The sequence below is a fragment of the Drosophila teissieri genome, chromosome 2R, assembly GCF_016746235.2.
Source record: "Drosophila teissieri strain GT53w chromosome 2R, Prin_Dtei_1.1, whole genome shotgun sequence".
Taxonomy (NCBI): Eukaryota; Metazoa; Arthropoda; class Insecta; order Diptera; family Drosophilidae; genus Drosophila; species Drosophila teissieri.
This window is the reverse complement of record NC_053030.1, coordinates 6,239,141-6,255,898: the sequence shown is the minus strand read 5'-3', so window position 1 is coordinate 6,255,898 and position 16,758 is coordinate 6,239,141. Positions and strand designations below refer to the sequence as shown.

The following is a 16,758-nucleotide window of genomic DNA, read 5'->3' as shown; positions in this document are numbered from 1 at the left end:
ACAATCCACCTGACTAAGAGAAACTGCAAACTCTCTTTTCACTCGCAAATAATTTTTGCTGCTGTGGCAGAGCGTCATTTTTGCAGCGGACGTCAGCGTCGACGTCGACGTCGATGTCGACGTAGCTTTCTTTTGTGGCGATTTGGAAACTGAAAATTGCATTTCATTTGCAAAAGTCTCGTTGCACACGGCGGTTCGCGAATCGCGCTTCCTCTTCCCGCTGCAGCTGTGTGCGTGTGGGTGTACTCGTATTGGCTGCGTGTACGTGTGTGCGTAACTACACTGCAAATTGTGACGGATTCTTGTGGTCTTGAGGGGGAAATAACTTGCTTTTGACAGGTGCGATCGAGTGTGCCGTCTCAAAAAAATAAAAAAGAAACGAACAACCTAGGATGTCTGGTTGCATTCTCTTTTTGCGCCACTGGTAAGCGAGAAAATTGATTAAAATGCACATTACAAAGGGGAAATATATTAAAAAATATATGTAGCTCAAATCTTAAGTATTGCCGAGTGTGTGTGTATGAGAAAGACGGAAAGAGAGGGAGAGAGAGAGAGAGAACGGGAGAGTGCAGCCAGAAATTGCAATACACACAAACAAATTGCCACGCAAAAAGCGGCCGGCTTGCCCTCCCCCTCCCCTCCTCCACTGCTGCCCCCCTTCGTCCACCCCTTTGTATGTGTGCATTGGATGCACTTGGTGCGATTCATTTGCTTTTATTACCATTTTTGCCCGTCTCCGCACTCTTTTTTCCTTATTTCGTGGGGCCTTCTGCGCGGTGGCAACCCTGGCAGCGAAATGCGTTGGTGAATAAGTTCTCTACCCTTTTGTCAGTGTGGGACGCGACTTTGAAATGCTTGGAGCTGACGGTGATGCAGCGGTAAATGCAATGCAAACGTTAAAAAATAAGAAATAATATTAACTGAAATCAAAGAACTTGTCAATATGTTATACTTCTACTACGCTTTGACATGGTGATCGGCCAAAAGAGAAAAATGAACAAAAATGTGCGTGAAATGTAACCAAATACTTAAAACAAAAGTAACACTTATTAATATCACATAAATGAAACACTCAACTAATACAATATAAACTTCTTGCCCTTTAAAATGGATCTAATAAAACTAGGATTTATATCAAAAAGTTCTGCTAAATTAAAAATTGATCCGTTTTTGTATTTAATCTCAATCATATTAGGAATCGCGGAATTTAAAACCATCTTGTGTAATACTCTTTAATCTTGGATTATGTGACAAAAGTCATACATATTCTTACATTTGAATTAAATTCTATTTTTTTAAATTATGTTTTTCACCACGTTTTAGTAGATTTCAGGATTGAATTAATTTTACAAACCCTTTTTATTTAATATATAAAATCAATCTTAAATAAAATAATATCCCTCTGCAATTTTCCTGCCGAAAACCAATTGAAGGCAATTAAAACGCATTTTCTGTGCAATTGATGATGACCTACGACAAAGGAAATGAAGTCATACCCATACACACACGACTCTTACACACACATCCACACAGCGAGAGGCAAAGTGCAAGCCAAAAGCGAATAAAGAACAAAAACAACAAGCAGGGGCCCTACGAAAGCCCACAACAACAAATTGCAATTGGCAGTGCGCATGCACATGCACTCACACATAGACAACCGCAGCACACACAGATACTCCAACTCAAGGCGAATTGCAGTGGTGTTCGGGCGCTTTTGTTCTCCTACGAAAAGAAAAAGCAGCTCGAAAAAGTACTTAAAAATATAATTCCAATTAAATTTTGCTTGAAAGTATTCGAAAATGTCTACAAAAGTGGGAAACATTAATAAATTAAAATTTTGTCCGCTCCCATCCCTTCTCTTTCTACCTTCCTTTATTTATAATATTAAAATGCGCGTCATGCCAACGACAGTTGAATGCACTCGGCCTTTGCCTCCAATGGCTTCCCCCTTGACTGATAATGATAATAAACAGATTATTCGCTTTTTCCAATACATTTTTGTTTTTAAATCAAGCTTTGGAGCCGCTAGCTTCACTTTTATGCCACAAAGCCTCTTAAGTAGTATTCGACATTTCAAACACTGAATGTGTGAATAAAAATCAACTTTTTTTTTTCTTTATGTAAGAAAGGCTGTGAAGAATATTTTCCATTCGAAATTCATAGCTTTTCAAAAACCATTGCATTTAAAAACTTAGTAAATCTGTTGATATTCTTTGTCTTTAGAGTTTCTGAATTACTGATGTGGTATCTTATCCTGAACGAGCTGCATTGTTCATATTTTATACTCTTACTCCCATGAACTAAATATTCTGACTCATTGTCCGACGGCGTTTCCTTTCGACCTTGAGTGAAGTATTTAAAGTAGAATGGGCAGTGCAATTATTAAATTCTCTGCGAGCCGCAGAGGCATTCCATTGCACTTGGTGGTTGTCCCTCTCTCGGCCATTTGCTCATGTTGTGTATCTACAACTAGAATTACTCATCATCAGCATTTCCATAGAAATCAGAACTCAAAACAATAAACCAAAGTAGGGACGACTGTTTAATTATTAAATAAAATGGCTATAATAGAACCTTTTCTTGCTATCTACTTGAAAACAGTTCGACTACTTTAAGTATATTTCTAAAAACAAAACCTGTTGTAAGAAAGAGTATGAAATGCATTGAAATTAAAAAGATCAAAAAGGACTTGAAATCTAAAACTATATAACAAAACAAACTATAAAACTTGATATATAAATGATATTGAACAAAGGACCTAAAAGCACCATAAACCAGAATGCTTACCATTTCAAAAACTAAAATCAAAGTAAATGTGAATTTATAGAATCCTTTCAGGATTGCAAGCAGAAAGGCAAAAAAAATAAAAGAAATGACAGTACTTTTCCTACTTCCTTCTTTCGTACCATTTGAACTCCACATTTTTTGTTGGGCAAGTGCAAAAGGGATGGGTAGAGGTGCCAAAGGACAATGGTTCAAGTGCAAAGAGGATGCCAAGCCGCATGCAACAATGCCAACAACAAGGACCGAACGAGCGCCGAAGGACATGCCGTGCAATTTCCTTTTCTGTGGTGAGTTGCAGCTATTGCGTATACGCCGTGTGGTGTACAGAGCGAAAGAGAGGCCACTATGCCGTCTGGATAGACAGAGAGAGCCGCTATTTAGAGCAGGGAGCTCCAAAACCGAGCTCAGCCTTGATTCCGCCCTTGAACTAACATTGCTGGGGAACTATTCCTGTCTCTCCAGTCCCGTCCCGACCCGACCCGTCCCTTCCCATCCCCTTCCATCCCGTCGCGTTTTCGTACCCTCCGAACCGCCCAGCAGTCATCACAGCTGGAAACCAGTTGGGGGAGCACATATGAGGAGGATGTGCCAGGGGAATACTGGGTTTACAGGAGGTACTTGGGGCATCCAGAACCACACAGAGCCACGCAGAACCACAGTGCATATGCTGCCAGTCAAGCGGTGATTTTGAGTTGGCAGTTCGCTCTTTCGCACTGTCCCAAGCCCCATGTCCTTGCCCCGCCGAACTGAACTCAGCAGGCTTTGACATTGATTTTGTGCATCCTGCAGCTGTGTTTGTGCCTCCGCTCCTATTGCAACCATTCCACTCCCACTCAACTCTACTCAGCTGTCAGCAGTTGCTGATGTCATGGCTGTTTATACAAATAATTTGATTGTTTAGCAAGCACTTAGAAATAAAAGCTTCAAAGGCGGAAAGTATGATAGCTGGTATAGGATTGGAGTTATAGGCGAAGTGGGATCGATTTACGGATAATATTTAACCTTGATTTTGTTTGTGAAATCCGCATTAGCTGGTATCGAAATTGGAGAAGTTGTTTGACTAGCAGTTGGATTTCAAACGAGATCAATATATATTTCACGCAACTCGCATACACAAATTGTAGGCATTGAATGAGCCGGCGCCTCTTTTGATATATTACGAGGATAATCAAATCCGAATTATACTGAACTATAATTTCTTAGGCTCAATTAATTTATAATTATTTGCCAAGAGTTGGCTAAAATCTATTTTGCAATTGAGTATAAATACTTACTCCAAGTTGTGATCGAAATATGTTCGGGATCAACTGGAGTCTTATTAAAAATCGCCCTTCAATATTTATTTAAATTACATTCATTGACTTAAGAGTCATTCTCTGACAGGCAACTAAGTTACTACCTGTAGCATTGACAATCACACTCCTTCTTGTATAAATTATTAAAATTTAATGCGTAATAAATGCGAAATAAAAGCAAAGCTGGCTGATGAAACAGAAACAAGAACCACAATTGAAACTTGAGCAAACAAAGGGCTGCGGAAAATGTTTGCAAATTGAGTTTCAAGTAAATATGAGCAATGCAATGTGAAAAGTAAATACACGGAGAGAAACGCACACCAGTAAGTCGCTGAGAGCGCACATCTACAAGCGAAGTGCTGCACTCACAGATAGATGAATAGACTGAGGAAAAGTCTCTCAGCTTGTATCTTTGTGTGTGTGCGAGCTTGTGTTTGTGAGCATCTTTGTATCTATCGGATGCAGTTTTACGCTTTAAAAGGAATTCTGTAGTTTATGCATGCGATGCGTTGTCTATATAAAGTTTTTTCCCCAACCCCCCTCTGCCACCATCTGCTGCCGTCTCTTTCGCTCGCCAACAGACCCTCTCTTTCTATGACTGTACTCTGGCAGCCATGGAAACGACGTCATCGCATCATCGTCGTGCGTTGAGATGCCGAACCTAGCTAGCAATGGCGGACTCCTCTCCAATTCCACGTTCCACCTCTCTGTCGCCGGAAAAATGCAACCAAATTGGGAATCAATATGGGCAATATTGAATCATAATAGCTTAAATCAGATTTATTCATTAAGTCTCAAGAGAGCGTACAAAATAAAACGGTAAGCGGAGGGTAAGATAGGCAAAACAGTGGATAACTTTTGCTGCGATAAGATACTTTAAAGATGACAGTATATGTTTCTGCAGTATAGGGCGCAGAAATGATTTCCTAAAGAACTAGCAGCAGCAACAAAGCAAGTTCTAGTACTTCAGCACTCCGTCTCCCACTTAAATTCCTCGTTCTTGGTCTCTTGTGTATCTGTGTATCCATGGAATACGACGTCTTCCTCTTTGTCGTTTTTTGCCACATGCAGCCGTTAAAAATTAGAAATAGCGATGGGAGATGGAAGATGAGGTGACGGGACTCATAAGCAGCTTAACGCTCAATTAAAGCCTTCTTTCCTTCCTTTATTTTGAGCAAAAGCATTTCAATTAGAACATATAACGCATACGCCACGTTGTCTGTTAGTGAGAAAGAAGCGGATTAGGAGCCTCGCTTAAAAGCTAAAAAATCATCAGAAAGTATTATTAACGATGCTGAAGAATGTTTGAAAAGTGTGGCTGATGCTTAGATACAGAAAGAAAGGAAATATGTTTGCTACTTGACGAAGTGGTAAATGTAGATATTAATAATACAAATTTTTATTAAAAATTCTACTAAAATTCTGCAGCTAAAGCTGTAAACGATAATTGAGTTAATTCTTGCTTAATTGCCCTGAAAGCTTGTAGCTTGCATTTGCCATCGAAGCATGTGCACTTAAATATGTGTGGTTCAATAACACAACGTTATGAGATCACATAATCCAGCAAGTACATAATCCTCAAGTGACTTTGCTGATGTCACAAACTGCTGGTCAGAATTGCGTATACGCCATATTGACTTTCACAAAGTGCCACACTAACTGCACCTGTTCAAAGCTCGGTCTCCTGCTGTGTCATCAATAACTAACGACCATAATCCTGGTCACCCGCGGCTGGTTCTGTCCCTTGTTTCCTTCTCTCACTTGCTCCCCCATTGTGTACTTTTTGTTGCCAAGCACTTGGAACGGAGATGAATTCAGAGCGGTAGACTGACTGCAGCGGAGGGTCGACAACAGATTAACCCTTGGCGAACTGCTTGATTGACTTTGGTGCGCATGTGCAGGAGGATCACCCTCTCGAAAAAAGGTTCCGAACTTGTCCCATAACTGTACTTGTGCAAAAAGAAACTAAACCGTATTCAGAGCATGACCATCAAACAAAAGGGGGAATCCGCATCGCCAGATACAGGGAAATGCAAAGAGGAACTAAGAAAGTGAGCGAGAGTCAGGGGGAACACATAGAGATTGCATTCCAAGTCGTATGAAGGGTTAGCTTTGTCTACGTTGCAATTTTCGAAACTTTTCCATATGTACGTTTTTTCTGCTGCTGTCGCTGGTCTCGTTCAAATGCATCGTAATGAATGTCATCCGTTTCACTTTGAATTATGTCATCCACTGTGACACACATTTGCAAACACTACCAGCTTGGATACACACACCCAAGTGCAATATATAAAATCGTATATATATACCATCATATATGTAAATATAAACATGCATAGCCCAACCAACTGTTTCTCATTAGCCATAGAAAATGACCCCTTCCTTCGCCTGGTTCCCCATTTGGTCTTCGGTTTCATTAAGGCTTTGTTTCCGTTTTTGTTACACAAGGTTTTCGTATACACATATCTGAAATCGAGACGGTTTCGATAACTGCTTAGCTAGAGCATAGCTAATATACAATTAATAGAATAACAATAAAATACCTTCTTTTGTGAAATAATTATTTCGTTAAGAACACGGAGGAAGTAAAGTATGTAAACAAATTACAATATTCCATATGGCTGTAATATATTTTTCTTATTAACTTTAAGCATTCTATACATTCGTTCATTGTGTAATCCGAGTTGATTCCACAACTACAACGAAATGCAGTACATTAGGGAATGTATTCCTAGACCGACCCGAAACAATGAAAGCAATTTTAATCGTTAAAAAAGTGGACTAACCGACAACAATAAATAAATTCTCACAACCCCCTGTTTAAATGAGCAAAATTGAAATTGATGTGAAAAGCTGGTGCTGGCAAAAAACGATTACGTGGGTAACAAATAATCCATACATTTCAGTGCACCAAAAAATATTGTTAAATTTGTTGTTTTCTTACTTCACTACCAATAAATGCAACCACTAACTTCACAAGGTTCTAGCATCCTCTTTACTTGTGAATGTTGGAAAAAGAAGGATAACAGATAAATTTCCTTGATTCCACAGGTTTGGTGAATTCTTCTGTGTGACTTAGGATTGATTTTGATTTGAATTTCCGTTCCTACCATTTCGTCCACGATATTTATTCATGTATCAAAACGACTTATCCGAATTTCTCTATATACGAAAGGAAACCGGATTGTAGATAGTGAATCTGCGGATGCATCATTTTAATGCACGTAAAAAACGTTTTCTTCATTTTTGTTTTAACCAATTCAGTTGAAGCTGGCAAACTAATTTTCTGCGCAATTTCTGAGCCTGCTCATTACTAAGTGGATCACTGCCAAATCATGTAACCAATATAGTGTAGGTCCCAATTTCATCAGATGTTATCATAAACATAAGCCCAAATTACCGCCTTCGTTCAACACCAGCAGATGCCTTGTAAAAACGCAATCGTTCGCTTGTGTCGACCAGAAATTGCCCGAAAATTATATAGTCGCTATCCTCAGCCCTTACTCCGATCTTCTGTTGCTGTCCAAGTTGCTACATTTAACGGTACAACTAATTTATGCCGCCAACCGAAGAAGAAACTTCTAAAGAATTGGCCCGAAACAAAGTCAGAAAAACAGACAATGAGCTCGAACTGAACAGAACTCTGCTGAAGGCGGAAGTTCGCCAAAGAAGCCAATTGAATGCAACAAAGTTTAATAAAAAAGGGAAAGAACGCAAAACTCGAGTCAAAAAAGAAGTGCAACTCAACGAGGCTTTAAAGTTTTGGTGAAAAATAAAAGGAACGCACTTTTACCAAATACTCAGGCAATATAAATGTGAAACTTATTTTTAATGACTCTAAATAAATATTATAAAATCAATACGACGTGCATGGTCTTAACTTTAGTATTTATTCGTTTTATTAACATTTGTAGTACAATCACAATTCTAAGCAAATGAAAAAGAGAGGTATTGTTGGAACGTGTTTTTAAATCAAACGAGCTAAGATACAAAATGACTCAATAAGAAAGGGCTCATTTCTAACAAGCAAAGCAAAAACACACGGAGTAGAAAGGAGTTTGAAACCATAATGGAGAAGGGAACTGCGGTAATTGGCAGCTGCCTTGAGGAGGCCAACAGAAGGAGCCAGGAGACGGGTCGAAAGGATAAGTGAAAGAACTGCAACCGGTTAGCAGACACTTCTTCCTCAGCTTCTTGGTTAAATTTATTTGTTTGGTCTACACGGCGTATGCGTAATTAGATCTGTGCATATACATTAGGTTCGTTTGCTAATTGGACTAAAGTTGCTAAGCGCACTGCACTCGGAAGCTAACAAAGGCAGCAAAATGAAGTTGGTGAAGAGAGAATTAGAGAGGTATCAGAGAGAAATACACTTAAGAAAACATATTCGGTAGTTCTGGGAGATGTTTAATTTTTAAACATACATCGTAGATATGTTTAATTGAAACCCAGAATACTCGAAATTGCTATTTGTTTTGACACAATGAAATGTAGTTTGACAAGCAACGTTTTAATGATCTGGTTTGTTGATTTACGAGATTTTAAATTTCCAAATTGCTTAAAAGTCAGTTTATTGGCACATTCCGAGGTCCGTTTATTGGCTTAGGATTTTACGTGGTGCTAGACACACATTGGCATTGAATCGATGTTGATAGTGGCGAAGATGATATTCAGGTTTTGGCTTTAAACGATCCTCGACCCCTGGTTGCTCGCCAGAATGTTGGCCTTCTCTTTGACTTTTGCAGACCCCTTTTTGTAACCCTTTCCCCCTCAGCCAGTGACGTTGCATTCATTTTCTGCAACAGCCATAAAACGAGTTTTTGCCACCGTTCTTCCCGCTTTTTTGCCGCTTCTTCACGCCGTTCTTCCCCCCTCAGCACATACACTCACATTCTTCTGGCACTACCCTCGAAGCCCCCTTTCCCCAGCCTAACCCCGTTTTGAACCCCTTCCGAACCGAACTCCCCTTCCGCTGGCCACGCTCTATTGGATTCTTGATGTGGTGCGACTTTGGTTCGTCTACCTTCTGGCTTTTGTTTAGTTGCCATGTTGCATAGGATTTTGAACCCGTTTCGCTCACCCCCTTCCTTCCTCCAACCACCGCCCATGGCCCATTGCATGTGGCGTCCCTAACCTAACCCAACTTTTTAGCGCAAACGCTTTGTTTCTCTGCTGTTCTGTGTTTGTTGTGTTTGCCTTGCACGTTTGCTGCTTGTCTTCACTCACACAACACTCGTAAGAGGTATAGAAACCGAAAAAATCAACAATATTTTATGAGCTTTCATTGTGGAAATTGCATTTGTGGCTATCTCTCATCGGCGGTGCATGTGTTAATTGTTCAATTAGGCCGATTTTCTTAGAAGCGGTCGACATTTAAGAAAAGCTTCCCACATTGTCTCCTTTTAAATCGCTGAAATTCAATTAACTACTAAGTCAATGTATCTCTTAAACTTGAAGTCACTTCAACTGCAGATTCTTATATGAAAACTCAAGCTATATAAAAGAGGTTTTAAGAACCATTGTGGTCTTAAACCCAAATACAATAACTGATAAATTTATCAGTTATATCATCGACGTCCCAGAAACTAATTTAATTTTGCCACTTTCAAAATTTTTCACTGGGATTCTTGACAACTTTCCTGCCTCCCTTTTACTTTCAAACTTTGGCTTGTCAACTGCGAGAGGACCGCTGCTCCCACAGGAAAAAGATCTCGTTTTAATGGAAATAATTGCAATTTTGTGCCAGATTTATGACCGGCACCCACGCACACTGCCCGAAAAGTCGAGCAGAATCAAAGTCTCCTGCACTCGCACTCATAACTCACTCAAGCCAAAGACAACGGATGCTCTCTCCCGCTTTTCTGGCATATGAAAATTTGCAAAAGTAATTTGTGGCACATGTGGGTGGGCTCTGAACAAATGCCAGTTGTGGGCGCCACGAGGGGGGCGTGAAATGCAATCAACTACAATGAGAAATTACGTGCAACAAAAATGAAAAGGCAACAAACAAAAAGACAGCAGCAAATGTGTGTAAGCTGCGCGTATTTCCTGTTTGCCTGTGTGTTTGTACGCAAATATGCAAAGTGAATGAAATCGTCAGCGGTCTCCCCAACAGGAATGCACTCGAAGAAATCATTGCAAAATTCGGTTTTATCTTGCCTCTCTGTAAGATACGCTATAAAATTTATTTCACAGCTCAAATAAAAGAGAGAAGTTAATTGCCTACTGATACTCTACAAGTACTTAACCTAAATGGTTGCTGCAAATAAAAAAGTCCTTTATGCTTTAATCGCATAACCTAAAAAATCATTTAAGTTTTTATACTTAATAAATAAAATTGTGAACCAACAAAAAACAAACATCATCAAATTTGTAGTTAATATTATAAAAATTGTAGTTCAGTAATAAAAGCTCTGGAATATTTTAAATACTTAAAAAACAAACCAATATCGTAAGCAACCCTTTTTTAAGTCAAACATGAAAGAACTCCAATTTTAAAATGCAAAAATTTAAGCACCAAAAGCTATTGCCGAAGAGAGCGGAAGAGCGCATTCTCTTAGGTTCTCTTCATCGCGCATCGCTGCTGTTGCTGCTGTGCTGCTGCTGCTGCTGCGCTGCAAGTTGCGTGTCATTGACCTTTGGAATTGCATGTTGCTGCTGCTGCCGGCGTCGCTTTTTCGCTTCCTCGATTTCGCTTGTGTGCCGCCGCTCTCCTCCGGCTACGTCATTCTACGCTACTTCGCACTGGAATACTGCCACTGCCACATTGAAGTTTTTTCATCTTGCCACATGAGGCAGCCTGCCTGCAGTTGAGCCAGTGTGTGTGTCTGCCTGCTCACGTGCGCCCCCTCTTTCGCCCTCTCTTGGAGTGCCAAATTATATCAAGGAAGGAATAGTGCGCCGCTTATCTTCCGCCTCCATTGTTGCCCCCGAAAGTTATTTCAATATCTCCGGGGTGCCTCACTCCCAGCTCACTTCGCTCCTTCCAGGTTTTAATGCACTTTTTCGTCCAATATCTGGGGATTTCTTTTGGTTTCAATTAGGTGCTTAATCTTTCACTGAGAATAATTATTTGGAACTTTTTATTTAAATTTGGTTAACAAGAATTTTACATAGATTCATAGCATTCATTTATATTATTTCATATAACTGAAAATTTGGTAAAGTTGAATTCTCTCAAAAGGATTTAATTTGTAAATTAGAAATGGTGGGCATTTAAAAAAGTTTTCTTATGGTGTACACTTAATCGAAGCAATCGAAATACTTGCAGGAATTGACCGAGAAAAATTGCTTAAGTGAAAACCATATTTAATTGTTTGCTACCAGTATTCACTGAACTGATGTGCATAATAATATAAATGCAAGTTAAGAAAAAACTATCAAAAAGAAGATAAAATTCAATAAAGCCCTTCTCCATTGTTCCGCCACTGAACCATTGACCATCCGGCGGATAATTCGCGACAAACTCCAAAAACGAAAGCAGCTGAAAGAAGGGAAAAAGTTTGCCAGCGATTGTCTGGAGAGTCTTGTCTCAGGGTTTCAGTCGCAGAGTTTCCGAGTTCATTGAACGCCTTCGCCTTTGCCATCGTCATCGCCATCGCCATCGCCTGCGCCCAGACATAAAGCAAACGCAAACTCAATAAGCGAACGCACGAGCAAATAAACAGCAGCCAATAAGAGATACGAGTGTGCAGATACAAATCGCAGCCAAAGATACTCTTCTCCTGCTGTCACAACAGGCCCAAGAAGAGCCCAAGACGGCGAAGATGCATGGAAGAAACTGCGGCCAAGCCGAGGGAACAGGTTGAGATGGTCCCAGCATCAAGGGCCATGGGGATCGATCGATCAATTGTGTTTATAAGTTGGATTCTGAACCGGAATGGGACGATCTTTAGAAAAGCGAATGGCATTAAAGTGATTTCATTTCAATTAAATTTTGTTTTCACTACATATTCAATTATTATCGAAAGTGTAAGGTATTTTCCAGTAAATATGGGATGTTCATTGTAAAAATAAAAATGTAAACGACACACGGTCGCTACATACGGGCTATATTTTAAGAATATTAATAATGTCATTTAAAAGGTTTCCCTGAGGAAAAACAATGGAATTAAATGCAAGGAATGCCCTCAGAATCTAAAAATTACAACACGTTGAGAGACACGCGTCATCTGCCATATGATTTAATTGGCGACAAAAATATTGCACAATTGTGGGCCTGCAGCTAACAACCGAGCGACAAAATGCCAGTCAAAACACGGCAAGTGCGGCTGTCCCAGGCCCAGAAACAGCACAAAAAGCCAGACCCAGACCCAGACTCGGCCATAAAAAAAGCAGTCAATGTACCCAAAAACCAAAAAACACAAAAAAAAAAAAAACAAATAAAAAGGCAAGGAAACGCAAAAAGGAGAGGAAAAACAAAGCAAAGTTAGGAGGAACCGTAGCATGACGCGGCAGCCATGACCCACACCAACAAACAGGAAGAGCGGAGCGAAAGGCCAAAACAACTTTTGGCCAAAAAGCGGCAACTGTAATAAAAGTGCAGGAGCGGTGCGAGTGAGGTGGCAGCACCCAGTGGGAGCGAGAGGGGCTGTGTGCATAGAGAGCGAGCATTTACTCGCATCAACGCCAAATTTCAATTACTATTACCAACGCGATGGAGAAGGACGAAAAGTCCAGGAAAAGTAGAAAGTTTACATCACCAGGATAAAAGAAAAGTGCCTGAAAGCAGGGTCTCAAGTAAAGTAAATGTCGACTTTGGTAAGAACTGACTTTTTCTTTGCTGCAAGGATTAAAGAGTATACCTCTTATTGAAATGAAATATTAATAGCAATTTAAAAGCTTTAAAAATAAAAGAGGTAAAATAACATTTGTATATGCATTTTTCTAAATGGGAAAATAAATTTGAATATGTTTTTTTGTAAAACCTCCTTCTTGTTAAATTTATCCAAAGTACAAACTATCAAGAAAACATAGATTTCGAATTACCCAAGACCGCTTTTTTCCCTGTGTAAATGTTTATGTTGTGGGCCAGAAGGAGTTTGGCGGCTTAGAGTGAATGAAGCATAAGTGAGCTGAACTGCAGATGGAGGTTCGTTCTCCGGATTCTCTCTGCTGTTGCTGGATCCGTCGTATAGTCGTACATGGCCATTAAAAATGGCTGCTAACATGGCTGCGAACAACACTCACACAGCCGTACACAGAGAAAAAGAGGAGCATCAGACACTGCGGAAGGAGACACATAAGGCACACAACAACACAAACAAACGTGGCACACCAACACAAACGCCACTTGCGGCAGCATTTAAATCGGAGCAGCTCCACGAACGGAGTTGCAAAACAGAACGCCCAAAGGTTAATCAACTCTGCAACTCTCGACTCTCCCATCTGCAGTACAGGGTTGCCATCGCGCAACTCCGCATTTTGCTGTTGTCTGTGGCAAGAAAGGGCGAAAAAGGGGGATTGTTGCAGGTGGAGGCGAGTGGGGGCATGGAGCAGCGAAGGCCAAGCAGCAGAGTCTAATTGAATTGGTTGGTTGGATGATGTTGACTCTGCTCCACTCTTTTTTGCCCACAACTCCAAGTCCTTCTCTGCTTTCTCCCCCTTTCCACCCCCCTCGCGACTCCGATGACAATGGCATTGAGTAAGAGTCACAGGTCTCTCTGCAAAGAGAGCCCAAAGAGTTGGAGCCCAAAGTGTGCAAAGAGCTTGGCGTATTGCATAATTTTGTGCAACTCCCACACACATAGGCGCTTTTGATCTGTCTGTGTGGAGGCTCCTCGCCCTGCACGTGTATTCGTGTGTGGCATTGGCTTTGCTTGTGTGTCGGAGCTTTGGCCTTGGTTTTTTGCAACGCTGGTGTCGTCGTTAATAGGAAAATCAAATCAAATATCACGCATTTGGATGATTTGCGCATTAACCGCAAATGGGGGACTTTTTATGCATAATAGAATATACCAGAAATCGAACATTTTTAAAGTAAATTACAATTTAAAAACGACTTTTTTGTGTGCATCTATTTTAAAAGAATTTTTAATGTATTTTATATTAGTTGTGTTCAGGCCAACGCCGAAAAAGCTCAATCACAGCTAATAAACATTGCAAATGTCGCGCTTTTAATTTAATTTTCTGCTGCCAGGGATAAATGAAAATTAATGGCACAAACGCCGCTTGACAAGCAGCGAGTGAAGAAAAAGCAAACAGCTTCCAGATGATTGCATCCTGCCGACTGGACGCAAATGAAAATGTATTTTTGATTAATGAGCAAAGGGCCAAAGGATGACTCCTTTTTTCGAACGTAAATAAAGAACTTTTAATGAAATTGGCTAGCAAAAAAGTCATTTAAATATGACCATTAAATTTATGAGGACAGCGCACACGGCGTATGTGTGATATTTGCGATAAAATTGATGTTAAGTTAAATAGCAAAGGTAAACACACAGAGAGTGCTACCGATGGGGTTAAGAGAGCTAAAGAGAATCGAGAACGAGTTGCAAAAAAAGCATGTTGCAAAAATTTGCAGCGCTGCTCTGCTGCTTCTGCTGCTGCTGCTGCTGCTGCGGACTGTTACCGGTTTTTAATAGGAAGGAAACCAGAAAGCAGCGCCTCATGCTGGTATTCGTGTGCCTGTGCGCTAGTGTGCGCTGGTGTGTGTGTGTGTAGCGTCTGTCTGCTGTGAATTTGTTGAGGCAGGTCCTGGCTGAAATACGCGAAAATAGGTACAGCCAACGAACTGCGCTCCAGACGACTGTCTGCTACCACCGAAAGAAGCATTGAAAACATGTGGAAAAGTGGCAGGGCCAATGGGTGAAGACGGCTAGAGAATCGCATCAGCAGTACCCAGAGCCGAGAACCCAGAGCCCAGAACCCAGAACTCAGAGCCCAGAACCCGGTACCCCCACTAGTACATATGTAGTATGGTAGCTGCAACATGGAACTGGCAACTGGCAACTGGGAACAGGGAACAGGGAACTCGGGACAACAACACACATATAGCCAAAACACTCGATAGATACAGCCGCAGTCGCCGCTCTGCCGCCGCTCAGCCGAGCATAGTGGCATAGCTATAGCTTCAGGTTCAGCCTCAGTTTCGGTTCTGAGCTTCAGCTGCAGCAACGTTTCCTCACCCAATCCACAGCTGCACATAATATATATACCACCATCTGTATATACCCCTTCTCCGTGTAGCTCACTTGGCTAGCTTCGCGTCGAACTATTTCTTATGTTCCTATACTTTTTTTTGGTGATTCTTCCACGTTCGTGCAAAAAGATGAATATGTAATGCAATTTTGCCATTGCTCGCTTTTCTTTGTTGCAAATTGAATCGAACTGCAGTGAGCTGCCCGATCGGCTTACGTGGCCGTGGAGGCAAATCTATGGGGGATTAGGCCAAGTCAAGTGGAATTGTTCTTTCACAAAGCTCCCTTTGGTGCTTATTCATGGTCAATGTGCAAACAAATAATAAACATTCAAACATACAAGACGCTTAGGCAAAGATTTATACGAAAGAAACCAATCTAATATGGATTTTGACAAATGTAGTGACATTAATTTTCTGCATTCATCTTCTCTTGCAGATTATCCGAAACTCAAGTGACAACAATCAGCAAATAATCATAAACTAAATGGCAATCGTGGTAAAGAATAATTTAATTATTTCTCTATTTTCTCTTATCAAACTCAATTCAATACATCAAATTCAATTTTATCTAATTATGTAGACAATTTAATCATTGACTTTGTCGTGGGAAGGATCAGAGATCTAAGCTCAAGGTAACTATTATTCAACGCGTTACAGTTAAATATATATTACAATTTTCCTTTAACTTTACAGTTTACTCAGAGGATTCCAATTTCACAACTTCACTTAATGGATGAAAGGGGTTGCTTCTTGATCCTCCGAGACCAATTGAATTTCACGACCTCCCTAATGATTTCTTATAACATGAAATGGTGCATACTTACATATGGACCATTAACAGAAACCCGTAAATCCGAACTTGTGCTGTTTTATATCTGTTACAAGACCGGCATTATGGGAGTCTGTCAATGCAAACAACTGGTTTTTGGCAACAAAATCAATGACAAATCTAAAAAACGAATAACGGCGGAGTAAGGATAAAAGTTCAACTTAAAAAAGGATTACCTACGAAATACATAACTTTAAAAGCTAAAGATGACTAAATGGCCAAACGAAGTATAAAAATAATCAGTAATAGCCTAACAAGCAATAAATAATCCTAAAACTTAATTAAAACGGTCAGATAATCTCATAAAAATAATAATAATAATAATAATAAAAAACGGCATAATGAGAAAACTTACTATTTTATAACCAACTTCAGTTTCAATTTGAATAGCACTGTTGTGTTAACTTAACTTAAAGACTCATCTTATGTATATTTCATTTGACAATCAAATTGAACATATGTATATCCTTTATAGGCGCTTTTCAATATGATTTATCCCAATTATTTTCGTTCTGGTTTGCCAACATCATTTCAACCCAAAACCGAACCAGAGAAATCCAGAAGATCCTTTAAAAAACCAAACCACCTAGCAAAAAGGACTACACCAAGGACCTTTTTCTCTCTGGCAAATTGAGGTAGTAGGTTGTATAGTAGTAATTACACATCATACTATACAATGTGCTAGCTTTCTTTGCTTGACTACAAGCCGC

General features: G+C 40.1%; 1 long non-coding RNA gene across 1 annotated transcript; it reads left to right on the top strand.

Annotated features, from left to right (window-relative positions):
• Positions 1–219: 219 nt before the first annotated feature.
• Positions 220–16,334, top strand: LOC122614332. The gene is made up of 4 exons (XR_006325738.1): positions 220–424; positions 15,656–15,715; positions 15,800–15,851; positions 15,913–16,334. It is a non-coding gene; the product is annotated as an uncharacterized LOC122614332 (long non-coding RNA).
• Positions 16,335–16,758: the final 424 nt, after the last annotated feature.